The following is a 12,570-nucleotide window of genomic DNA, read 5'->3' as shown; positions in this document are numbered from 1 at the left end:
CAGGCAAGAATACTGGAGTAGGTTGCCATTTCCTTCTCCAGGGGATCGTCCTGACCCAGGGATTGAACCCTCTAACCTGTGTCTCCTGTGACTCCTGCACTGGAAGTAGGATTCTCTTCCAATGGGTCACCTGGTAAACCCCTTCAGTAGGGCTCAGTGTCTTTCAGGCTGGTCCCACAAGCGTGTCTGTTCTATCTAGAATGTGGTTTAGGAGGGGAAGAGAGCCAGCATATTGGGGAATATAGCAATGCGTCTTCTATACTGTCAGAAGTTTGGCATGGTTTCCTAGAAAGAGTGCATTCTACTCCAGCAGAGAACTGTGGCCTTGAAGGAGAACCACTTTGATCCCTGCTTGGTTTAATTGTTCAGGAAATGAAAATGAGTATCATCTCTGGAGTAAAGAGATCACTCAGCTCTAATGAGTAGTGGATGCACAGGATAAAGTTAATGGTCCACGCTGGGAATGATTCTGAGACATAGGGCCCATTAGCAAAGCGGACTGCCTTGAAACAATTCATGCTCAGCTAAAGGTCAGAAGGTCAGGACCAGAGTTCCAAATCTGAATAATCATCAGAACATAGAGGAACTTTTCAACATACATTTCTCAGGCTCAATCAAATTCTACTAAATTAGAAATTCAAAAGGAGTCAGAGGGAATATGTATAGACTAAAGTTCCTGTAACCCTTCCATCTGTGTGATTTTGATGACTAGCCAGATTTAAAAAGAATTATCATGACTGAAATTTGAAAGAAGAGATGTCTTAAGTAAGAATTAAATAATAATAGAGAAATGCAATTAACTGGGCTCACAACAAAGAAAAGGGATGAACAGAGTACTATTAAATTAGCCAGTTCTCAACACAGATCAAAAAATATGAATGTGGTAAGGCAGAAGTGATAAAGCACTTCTTGAATTTTATGTGATACTTTCAATGGAAACTTCATAATGAATATGTATACTCTATGGCTTAAAAAAACATATTCATGAATTTGTCAAATATTTTTATTCATCATTCCCTATATAGACTTCTCTAAGATACTACATTATAATGCAAAGAGAAGGTCTTTACTGTTCCTTCTCCCATTTCTTTCTTTAAAAAAATGGGACCTAATTAAACTTAAAAGCTTTTGCACAAAAAAGGAAACTATAAGCAAGGTGAAAAGACAGCTCTCAGATTGGGAGAAAATAATAGCAAACGAAGAAACAAAGGATTAATCTCAAAAATATACAAGCAACTCCTGAAGCTCAATTCCAGAAAAATAAATGACCCAATCAAAAAATGGGCCAAAGAACTAAACAGACATTTCTCCAAAGAAGACATACAGATGGCTAACAAACACATGAAAAGATGCTCAACATCACTCATTATCAGAGAAATGCAAATCAAAACCACAATGAGGTACCATTACACGCCAGTCAGGATGGCTGCTATCCAAAAGTCTACAAACAATAAATGCTGGAGAGGGTGTGGAGAAAAGGGAACCCTCTTACACTGTTGGTGGGAATGCAAACTAGTACAGCCGCTATGGAGAACAGTGTGGAGATTTCTTAAAAAACTGGAAATAGAACTGCCATATGACCCAGCAATCCCACTCTTGGGCATACACACCAAGGAAACCAGATCTGAAAAAGACACGTGCACCCCAATGTTCATCGCAGCACTGTTTATAATAGCCAGGACATGGAAGCAACCTAGATGCCCATCAGCAGTTGAATGGATAAGGAAGCTATGGTACATATACACCATGGAATATTACTCAGCCATTAAAAAGAATTCATTTGAATCAGTTCTAATGAGATGGATGAAACTGGAGCCCATTACTTACTTCACTGTAAGTCAGAAATATAAACACCAATACAGTATACTAACACATATGTATGGAATTTTAAAAGATGGTAATGATAACCCTATATGCAAAACAGAAAAAGAGACACAGATGTATAGAACAGACTTTGGACTCTGTGGGAGAAGGCGAGGGTGGGATGTTCTGAGAGAACAGCATTGAAACAAGTATACTATCAAGGGTGAAACAGATCACCAGCCCAGGTTGGATGCAAGAGACAAGTGCTCAGGGCTGGTGCACTGGGAAGACCCAGAGGGATGGGATGGGGAGGGAGGGGGGAGGGGGGATTGGGATGGGGAATACATGTAAATTTGTGGCTGATTCATGTCAATGTATAGCAAAAAAAAAAAAAGATTAACAATAAATAAATAAATAAATGAAGGCAATTTTTACTAGCACTGGGCAATTTTAGTGCAGATTTGCTTGAATATTAAAGAACTGTTTTGATCATTCAATTTTAAGAATCTATGGAGTGGCTTTACAAGAAAATCAGTTTAAAAAGAATCCACAGTGGAAAAGTAAGATGGACAAGAGAGATGAATATTTACCTTGAGAATCATATTTTGAGTTATAGGAACTAAATATTAGTTGTAAGGTATGATGAACAGAAGTAAAAGTTATACACAAGTCACTTCAAAAAAAGAGAAAAACTCCAGAATTTCAATGAAAATGTACACAGATAACAAAACTAAAATTTCTATCCAAAAATTCATTTTAAATGCTACTTTACCAAACTATACTACTTATTTAATCTTTACAAGTGATTAGTTTTTAGGTCTTAATGTCAGATGTTTTTCATTTATATATTAACTTTGACTTTTGCTATTCTAACTTTAGAGGAAGGAGTTCAACCACTAAATTATAAGAAATGTAAAGACAAGAAACCCCTGAATAAATATTTGTATTCACCCTCAGTCATAAAGATTTTACTGCCCTCCGCAAGCAAAAATAATTTGTGTAGCGTGAATATATAATACATACATATTTGATGCTAAAATGAATATAAGTATGAATATGTTAAAATATATACATATATAAATATAATACAACTATACATGTGTGTATGTGCATTGGTGTATCCCTTTGTGTCTAGACCAAAAATGTTAACATGCTCTATTTGGTATACACACAAAGAAGGAAAATTTAATGACTATCTTATAAGAACATTTCAGAAATATCAATGCAGATGAGCCAGGAAACACTATTTACTGGTAACTCAGATGGTAAGGAATCTGCCTGCAATGCAGGAGATCTGGGCTTGATCCCTGGGTCAGGAAGATCGCCTGGAGAAGGAAATGGTAACCACTCCAGCATTCTTGCCTGGAGAATTGCATGGACAGAGGAGCCTGGCAGGCTACAGTCCATGGGGTTGCAAAGAGTCGGACACGACTGAGTAACTAACACACACACACATAGGGTAAATTATAAAGACAATGATGGGATTACTACTTATAAAATAAAAAATAAATATTCATGATGCTTGATGATTAAAATAAGAATGAAACACATTTATCATCGACCTTCATATAATATTTCAGTTTTTTTACCTAAAAATAGAGGGTAATTAAACTCAAAATACAAGATGAATTTTAAAATATTAAACTTAAGGATCGAACTAACACATAACTGATGACAGGAAAAGAAAGATAATCTTTCTCAGGTTAACAAAAGAATATACAGCAAGGGAGGATTGAGAAGTGGAAAGAAATATGTAAGAGAGATTGAGAGGTACATACTTCCAGCTGCAAAATAAATGAGTCATTGGTATGAAATCTACAGTGTAGGGAACACAGTCAATAACTATGGACACAAATCATAATTAGACTTATCACAGGGATCATTTTGAAATGTATATATTGGGAGTTTGGGATTAGCAGATACAATTATATATAAGATGGATAAACAAGAAGGTCCTGCTATATAGCACAAGAAACTATATTCAATATCCTGTAATAAACCATAATGGAAAATAATACATATAAATATATAACTGAGTCACTATGCTGTACAGTAGAAATTAAACATATTGTAAATCAACTATACTTTAATACATTTTTAAAGTTATAAAAATCCCGACAAAAGAAAATAAATATATAGAAATACTCAATCACTATGCTGTGTAACAGGAACTAACACAGTGCTGTAGGTCAATATTACTTCAAAAACAAAGAAACTCCGAACAAAAGAAATCAGATTTATGGTTACCAGAGGTAGGGGGTTGGGGGAAGGGGAACTGATTAAAGGAAGTCAAAAGGTACAAGCTCACAACTATAAGATAAGTGAGTACCAGGGATGCAATGTAGAATATGATATAGTTAACACTATTTTATGCTATATATGAAAGTTGTTAAGAGAATAAAGCCTAAGAATTCTCATCACAAGGACATTTTTTTGGTTTCTTTAATTCTGTATCTATATGAGATGATGGTATGTTGACTAAACATATTATGATTATCATTTCATGATGCAGATAGGTCAAATCATTAGGCTGTGTGTCTTAAACTTACATAGTGCCTTGGGTCAATTACATCTCAAAGGTGGTAAAGAACCCACTTGCCAATACAGAGATGCAGGTCCAATTTCTGGGTCAGGAAGATCCCCTGGAAAAGGAAATGGCAACCCACTCCAGTGTTCTTGCCTGGAGGATCCCTTGGACAGAGGGGCCTGGCGGGCTACAGTCCACAGGGTTGCAAAGAGTCGGACATGACTGAAGTGACTTAGCATGCATGCAGAGCTAGAAGAAAAACGGGATTCAAATGAACAGCCATCTGAAGAGGTGTATCCGCGATGACTGGAAGGGTCCCCAGCACAGAAGCTTCGGCCTCTGTAGAGGCGGAAGATGTCACCCTTGTGGTGGTAATGTGTTCACCAACCTGGAAGCTTTCTGAACTCCACACTATTACGATTTTTAATGGAGGTTTTATCCCACATGTGTGATCAATTATCAACTCCCTTTCCAGTCCTTCTCCCCTCTCCAGAGAACAGGGGCTATGGTGGCCAAAATAGCCAAGCTTCTAATCTTGGTTTGGTCTCTCTAATGACCAACCCCCATTCAGGAGCCTGCCAAGAACCTCATTAGAAGAAAAGATATTCCTATTACCCGGTAAATTCCAAGGAGTTTAGTGTCAGATGCTCCTATCACTCAGGAAATTACAAAGGCCCTGTGAGCTCTGTGTCAGGAACTGAGGCCAAAGATTAAATATCAGAACAAAGGATGCTGCTACTATCCCTATTTACAAGGATTTTAGGAGCTATGTGCCAAGAGTCAGGGCAGAGACAAATATAAAAATGTTTCTTATGTTACAAAAGAACGTACAGCAGATAGAAGAGAAAAATTACTATTTTTTTTCACCATTTTGATGATTTACTTATTTATTTTTATTTATTTATTTTTCATTTATTTTTATTAGTTGAAGGCTAATTACTTTACAATATTGTAGTGGTTTTTGCCATACATTGACATGAATCAGCCATGGATTTACATGTGTTCCCCATCCCGATCCCCCCTCCCGCCTCCCTCCCCATCTGATCCCTCTGGGTCTTCCCAGTGCACCAGTCCTGAACACTTATCTCATGCATTTTAATTAAAAAAAATAAAAATGAAACATACTATCTTGTCTAGTTTTCTTAAAGAAAGCTGGGCTACTGGGTTTACTATCTGTGTATAAATGTTACACAGGCCAGCTTTTTTCTTCAAAATGTAATCACTCTTATCCAATCATTCAATTAAAATTATTATGAGAGCAAGTTGTATAGTCTACCACTCAGCTCAAAATTAAAGTCACCTTGAACGCAGATACTTGGCATAACAGTCTGCTTGCAGTGCACTTTTTTATATAAAGATAATAGTTTCAACATAGAGCATTTAACCCAGGAAAGTAAAAATTCAAGATGCCCAATATCCTTTCTTCCAAAGTAAGGAAAGAAAGCATAAAATTTAAAAGGTAAAAAATGTAATACTAAAAACTATATCCATTGCTAACACTAGAAGAATTAGATTAAAATTCTACCTTTCAAAATACTAAAGCAGTTATCGTTTGTTGATCATCTTCCCTGTAATCTTCTTAAAAGATGATGTTCTGTAGAAATGAGCCTAAGTTCTGTAACTCCTGCATAAATTCAAAAGCAATTTAGGTGTAAAATTAACCAAATATATACAATGACAATTGGGGCTGGGATCATGGGCTGACAGCCTGTGCAGTCTTGTTGTGCTCCATGCTTTTAAGGACTCAAGCTTGGTTTCAGGCTCTGCTGTCACTCTCTTTAAATTCTTAATTTTTGAACAAGGAGCCTGCATTTCCTCCTGTATTGACCCTAAAAATTAGGTAGCTGATCCTGATTACAATAATTTGGGGAAAATGTCCAATAGCTATAAGGTTGAAATAAGAATCCAAATGAAACTGGGTAAGTCCAAGAAATAAATTTTTTCAAAAAGCATGAAATTTAAATTAGATGTGCTAGGACACAGTGACATACTGGTAGAGCAAAAATGAATATCAAATGAATGACTTTCAAATATGATTATAATTGGAAGACTCCAAAAACTAGTCTCTTAGTTGTCTCAGGATATAATTTAATACATCCTGGAGATACTGGATACATTAACTGAAAATAATGGAACTCAAAGTCCCTTTTCTGTTGATTGTCCACATGACTGCATGAATATGGTTGAGAATAATATGACTATTTTGCTGGAAATTATGGGAGAAAATTACATAACTGACTATTTCCATTGAAAACTGTTTTACTGACCACTACTGAATCTACTTGGGGAAGGAAATGGCAACTAAACCACAACAAACCATCTCTGGGGCTTCTCAGATGGCTGAATGGTAAAGAATCAGCCTGCCAAGGAGGAGATGTGTGTTTGATCCCTGGGTCAGAAAGATCCCTGGAGAAGGGAATGGCAACACACTCCAGTATTCTTCCTGAAAAATCCATGGACAGAGGAGCCTGGCGGGCTATAGTCCATGGTTTCACAAACAGTCAGACATGACTAAGCAACTAAGCAACAACAACTGAGTCTACTGTACATTTCACTAACACTTCTGCTTATTTTGACTTTATCTCTACAACACAAATGATATCCCAAATGCTTTCCACTCTCACTGTCTCAAAGATACTGACCCTCTATTCTTCCACTCCAATTTTTTCATGCCACCAACCCAAGACATCCAAAAAAGAGTTACCTCACTTTCAGGCACAGAGTCTTTCATGAGTAAAATTTCTCAGGCTCCCTAATCTTCACCTGAAATTATCTTTAAATCATCTCAATTCCTTTTTTTTTGTCCAAAGTTCATCTTTCCATTTTTGCTTACATCTCCTCTCCTGTAAGACCTTACATAGAAAATACATCTCTATTGGATCTTCCCTCAGATGACAAACAAGCTTAAACCTTCACTGTCCTGGCAGTCAATAAGCGGTAAAATTAGTTCTCTCCTATTACTGAAAATACTGGCCTTCTCTCTCTTTTTCTGTCATCAAACATCTTTTTTTCCCCCTCACTTTCAAAGACATGCTAATTCTTTGTTTCCTGATTTATTGAGATATATTTGACATACAATATGGTGTAAGTTTAAGGTGTATGAGATGTTGATTTGACACATTTATAAATTGCAAAATCATTACCACCCTTGTATTAGTTACCGTCTCCATTCCATGACATGATTACCACTTCTTCTTACCAAACATGAAGGATAACTTATCTTTATGGCCTTTACTTTTACCACTGCCTATTTCTTCTTTTACATCAGTTTGATCTCACAGTTGCCCCTCTAGCAACTGAACAAGACAACTAAAATTAATAAGTGAAGGAGTAAATGGGAGTTGCACAAACAGATCCAGCAGGTAGAGACCACTTTTGTAAGTACCAGGTTCTGCTATTCATGTAGGGACAATTTAGGGAAAAGAGAAGTAGAAATTATTTTATGCATTTTTATATGCCAAGGAGGAAGTTGAATATTAAAACTTGACTGAATCTAAGTTCCCTAACTCTATATCACTTTAAAGAAAATTCAAAAGTTTATAACATTTTACTCTGTACTGATAGTAACTTTATCTAGTTTTCATTAAAATTAGACATATCAAAAATCTTAGTACATAAAAGTAATCTGATCAATAATTTAATATACAGATATATTCTCATTGGCCTAATATTTCTGCGAAAAATTATACCTTAGCAGTAAAACAAGTGAAGAGACAGCATGTAAAAAAAAATTGCTTTCTGTAATCACTTGGAGTATAAGGTTAATATCATCTCTGTATGATGAAAGCTTAGGTATAGACAGAGGCCAAGACATTTTTTTTTTCTTAAGGACACACTGATTATAAAGAGGTCTAAAAAAGAATCTAGTTCAAAAGAAAAATATGAGTGGCTTATATACCTCTTATTGCCTGTCAGACCACATTTAGATCTGCTAAGACTACCTTTCAGATCTGCTGGAAAGAGAATGTGAAGACAGACAAGAGCACAAGATTACTTTGTTTCTGGCCTGAAAAATATAAAGAATGAGTTGACATTAACAGAAATGGAGAAACTGTTGGGTAGGTCTGATAAGAGCTTGAATCTGAGTATGTTAAGTTTGAGCTGCCCACTAAATATCCACATGGAGACATAACAGAAGGGTGGATATACAGTTCCAGAGTTTAGGAAAGAGGTATGTACTAGAGATGACATTTTGAGAATCATTAGCATGTAAAGAATATTTAAAACCACAACACTACAGAAAGTATCAAAAGGAATGAGTGAAGAAAGAAAAAGACAGCATGAAGCTTAAGAAATATTTTCTTTACAACTAGGTCTAGTTAGGCGAAACTTGTTTCAAAATTCTTTCCTATATGTTTATGAGTCAGATTGGCAGAAGCCTTAGCTTCTAGTGCCTTCCCTGGTGGCTCAGGTGGTAAAAGCGTCTGCCTACAATGCGGGAGACCCAGGTTCGATCCCTGGGTCAGGAAGATCCCCTGCAGAAGGAAATGGCAACCCACTCCAGTACTCTTGCCTGGAGAATCCCATGGATGGAAGAGCCTGGTAGGCTACAATCCATGGGGTCACAAAGAGTCGGACATGACTGAGAGACTTCACCTTCACTTTCACTTTAGCTTCTAGTACCATTTTTGTCAATTTTTAAAATTGAAGTATAGCTGATTCACAACATTAGCTTCAGGTATAGAACATAGTGACTAAATATTTTTATAGATTATATTTAAAGTTATTATAAAATAATGACTATATTTTTCTGTGCTCTACTATATATTGCTTATTTTATACATAGTGGCTTGTATCTCTTAAACCTATACCCTTAAATCACCCTTCCCCCTTCCTTCTCCTCACTGGTAAATACTAGTTTTCTCCCTATATCTGTGAGTCTGTTTCTATGTTGTCATATAAATTTGTTCATTTCATGTTTTAGATTCCACATATGAGTAATAACAGAGTATTCATTTTTCTATGCTCCAGGTATTTCACTATGCATAATACTCTAAGTCTATCAACATGGGTGCAAATGGCAGAATTCCATTCATTCTTTTTGGCTGAGTAATATTCCTGTGTGTGTGTGTGTGTGTGTGTGTGTGTGTGTGTGTGTGTGTGTGTGTGTGTGTGTGTGTGTGTGTGTGTGTGTGTGTGTGTGTGTGTGTGTGTACCACATCATTTGTATCCATTCATCTGTTGATGGACACTCAGGTTGCTTCCAAACCTTGGTTACTGTAAAAAATGCTAACAAAGACTAGGGTACATGTATCTTTTCAAGTTTAAATTTTTTTTTCAGGTGTAGACCCAGTATTGGAACTGCCAGATCATATGGTAGTTTTATTTTTATTTTATTTTATTTTTCATTTTAGGAACCTCATACTGCTTTACATAGTGATTATATCAATTTACAAATCCACCTACAGTGTACTGTTGTTTAGTTGCCAAGTCATGTCCAACACTTGTGATCCCATGGACTGTGTAGCCTACCAGCCTCCTTTGCCCATGGGGTTTTCCAGGCAAGAATACTGGAGTGGGAAGCCATTACCTCCGCAGGGCATCTTGCCGACCCAGGGATCAAATCCACTTCTCCTGCACTGGCAGGCAGATTCCTTACCACTGAGCTACCAGTGGAGCTCCTCTGGTGTACTAGGGTCCCCTTTTCTCCACATCCTCAGCATTTGTTATTCATATACTTTTTGATGTCAGCCATTTTGACAGGAGTGAGACAATATTTCACTGTGCTTTTGATTTGCATTTCTCTGATGATTAACAATTGAGCATTTTATTCATATGCCTCTTGGCCATCTGTACATCTTTCTTTCTTGTACCATTTTTGTCAAAAGAATTTTCTTGTCTTCTATTTTTCAGCCTGTCTTAATCGGCTTGGGCTTCTATAACAAAATACCATAGATTAGGTAGCTGAAATGGCATACATTTATTTCTCACTGTTCCAGAGGCTGAGAAATCCATGATGGAGGTATCGGTGGATTCAGTGTCTGGTGTGGGCCCTCCTTCTGGCTTATACATGGCCTCCTTCTTGCTGTGTGCTCAAAATGAGAGAATCATCTCTTTCATGTCTCTTCTTATCAGGGCATCTCAGATCTTCCTTTTGGAACTTCTTTGCTTTATCAAGGCTCTGCTGAGGTAAAATCTCAATTTATGTTTCTTTGAAAATGTCTGATTTGCCCTTGCCATTGTGATTGGTTCAGAATACCAGGATGAGAGCAATGCTTTTTTCTCAATATCTTAAAAATATTTGTTTCAAATTTTTTCTGATTCTTTTGTTGTAGCTAAAAAGTCCAATGCCAGTCTAAGTTGCATTCCTTCAAAGATGATCTGTCTCTCCTCTCTGGTTGCTAATGTGAATTTGTCTTTGGAATTCTACAGTTTCACTGTAAAATGTCTAAGAGTGCATTTCTATTTATTTACATTGCCTGTTACATACTGTGGTTCCTGGTTAAGTAGCTTGGCTCTGTAAATTATTTTTCACTGCCTCTGTGCGTGCTAAGTCACTTCAGTCATGTCTGACTCTTTGTGACCCTATGGACGGTAGCCTGCCAGGCTCCTCTGTCCATGGGATTCTCCAGGCAAAAATACTGGAGTGGGATCTTCCCGACCCATGGATCGAACTCATGTCTCTTACATCTCCTGCATTGGCAGGTGGGTTCTTCACCACGAGTGCCCCCAGGGAAGCCATATTCTTCAGGATCCTTCACCTATGCCTGCCAGTCCATTTTCTTTATTCTTGTCTTCAGTTTCCCACTAGACAAAAGTTAGACATCCATCACTTTTTCCCAATACATATTTTGCCTCCCAATACATATTTTGTTCATACTGTCTACCTCTTTAGGTTTTAGTACCACATTCTCTATGTTTCAATTTCCTCATAATTCATTTTTCCCAACTGTTTCACATACATTAACCACAGCCAATATTTTTCCAATTTCAAGAGCGATAATTTTAATTTTAGGACTTCCATTTTTATCTTTTTCAAAATCTTTCCTATCAACTTTTAGTGTCTTATTTCTTCATTCAATTCTATCATTTATTTATTTAATATTTCACCTACTTATTTTGTACTCATCATTTGGCAATTCTAATACCTGAAATTGTATAGGATGTAGCCTAAATTCACTCTGTGTTGTATTGTGATGACTTTGCTTCATGGTGGCTTGTTTTCTTATGCTTTGAGCTCATCGTGAGCTCAAATTTCACAAAATTTCATATATGAGACTACTAAGGCATGTTTCTTTCTAAGAATTTTCATTTGCTTCTCACTAGTGTGAGGGTCGCAAAGAGTCGGACATGACAGAGAGGCTGAACTGAGTGCAAGGGCGCTGCCAACCTGCGGCTCAGTCAGATCACTCCCTCAGTCGTGTCTGACTCTTCGTGACCCTATGGACTGCAGCACACCAGGTTTCCCTGTCCATCACCAACCCCCAGAGCTTGCTCAAACTCATGTCCATCGAGTTGGTGATGCCATTCAACCATCTCATCCTCTTTTATCCCCTTCTCCTCCTGCCTTCAACCTTTCGCAGCATCAGGGTCTTTTCCAATGAGTCAATTCTTTGCATCAGGTGGACAAAGTATTGGAGCTTCAGCTTCAGCATCAGTCCTTCCAATGAATATTCAGCACTTATTTCCTTTAGGATAGCTTGGTTTAATCTCCTTGCAGTCAAAGAGACTTGCAAGAGTCTTCTCCAACACCACAGTTCAAAAGCATCAATTCTTCAGTGCTGAGCTTACTTTATAGTCTAATTCTCACATCCATACAGGACTACTGGAAAAACCGTAGCTTTGACTAGACAGACCTTTGTTGGCAAAGTAATGTCTCTGCTTTTTAATATGCTGTCTAGGCTCATCATAGCTTTCCTTCCAAGGAGCAAGTGTCTTTTAATTTCCTGGCTGCAATCACCATCTGCAATGATTTTGGAGCCTAAGCAAATAAAGTCTGTCACTGCTTCCATTGTTTCCCCATCTGTTTGCCATGAAATGATGGGACTGGATGCCAAGATCTTAGTTTTTTGAATGTTGACTTTTAGGCCAGCTTTTTCACTCTCCTCTTTCATCAAGAGGCTCTTTAGTTTTCTTTGCTTTCTGCCATAAGGGTGGTGTTATCTGCATATCTGAGGTTACTGGTATTTCTCCTGGTAATCTCTGTTCCAGCTTGTGCTTTATGCAGTCCAGCATTTCACATGATTTACTCTGAATATAAGTTAAATAAGCAGGGTGACAATATGTAGCCTGGACGTACT

General features: G+C 37.3%; 1 protein-coding gene and 1 non-coding gene across 10 annotated transcripts in view; one reads left to right on the top strand and one right to left on the bottom strand.

Annotated features, from left to right (window-relative positions):
* DMD (dystrophin) overlaps positions 1-12,570 on the bottom strand; it is a 2,565,910-nt gene that overhangs the window by 1,341,569 nt on the left and 1,211,771 nt on the right. The gene's annotated exons all lie outside the window — the stretch shown is intronic.
* On the top strand, positions 8,727-8,800 carry TRNAC-ACA. Its single transcript has one exon. It is a non-coding gene; the product is annotated as a tRNA-Cys (tRNA).

Source organism: Cervus elaphus, chromosome X (assembly GCF_910594005.1).
Source record: "Cervus elaphus chromosome X, mCerEla1.1, whole genome shotgun sequence".
NCBI classification, from domain to species: Eukaryota; Metazoa; Chordata; class Mammalia; order Artiodactyla; family Cervidae; genus Cervus; species Cervus elaphus.
Note: the sequence above shows the minus strand (reverse complement) of the source record. Positions and strands in the feature narration are given on the sequence as shown.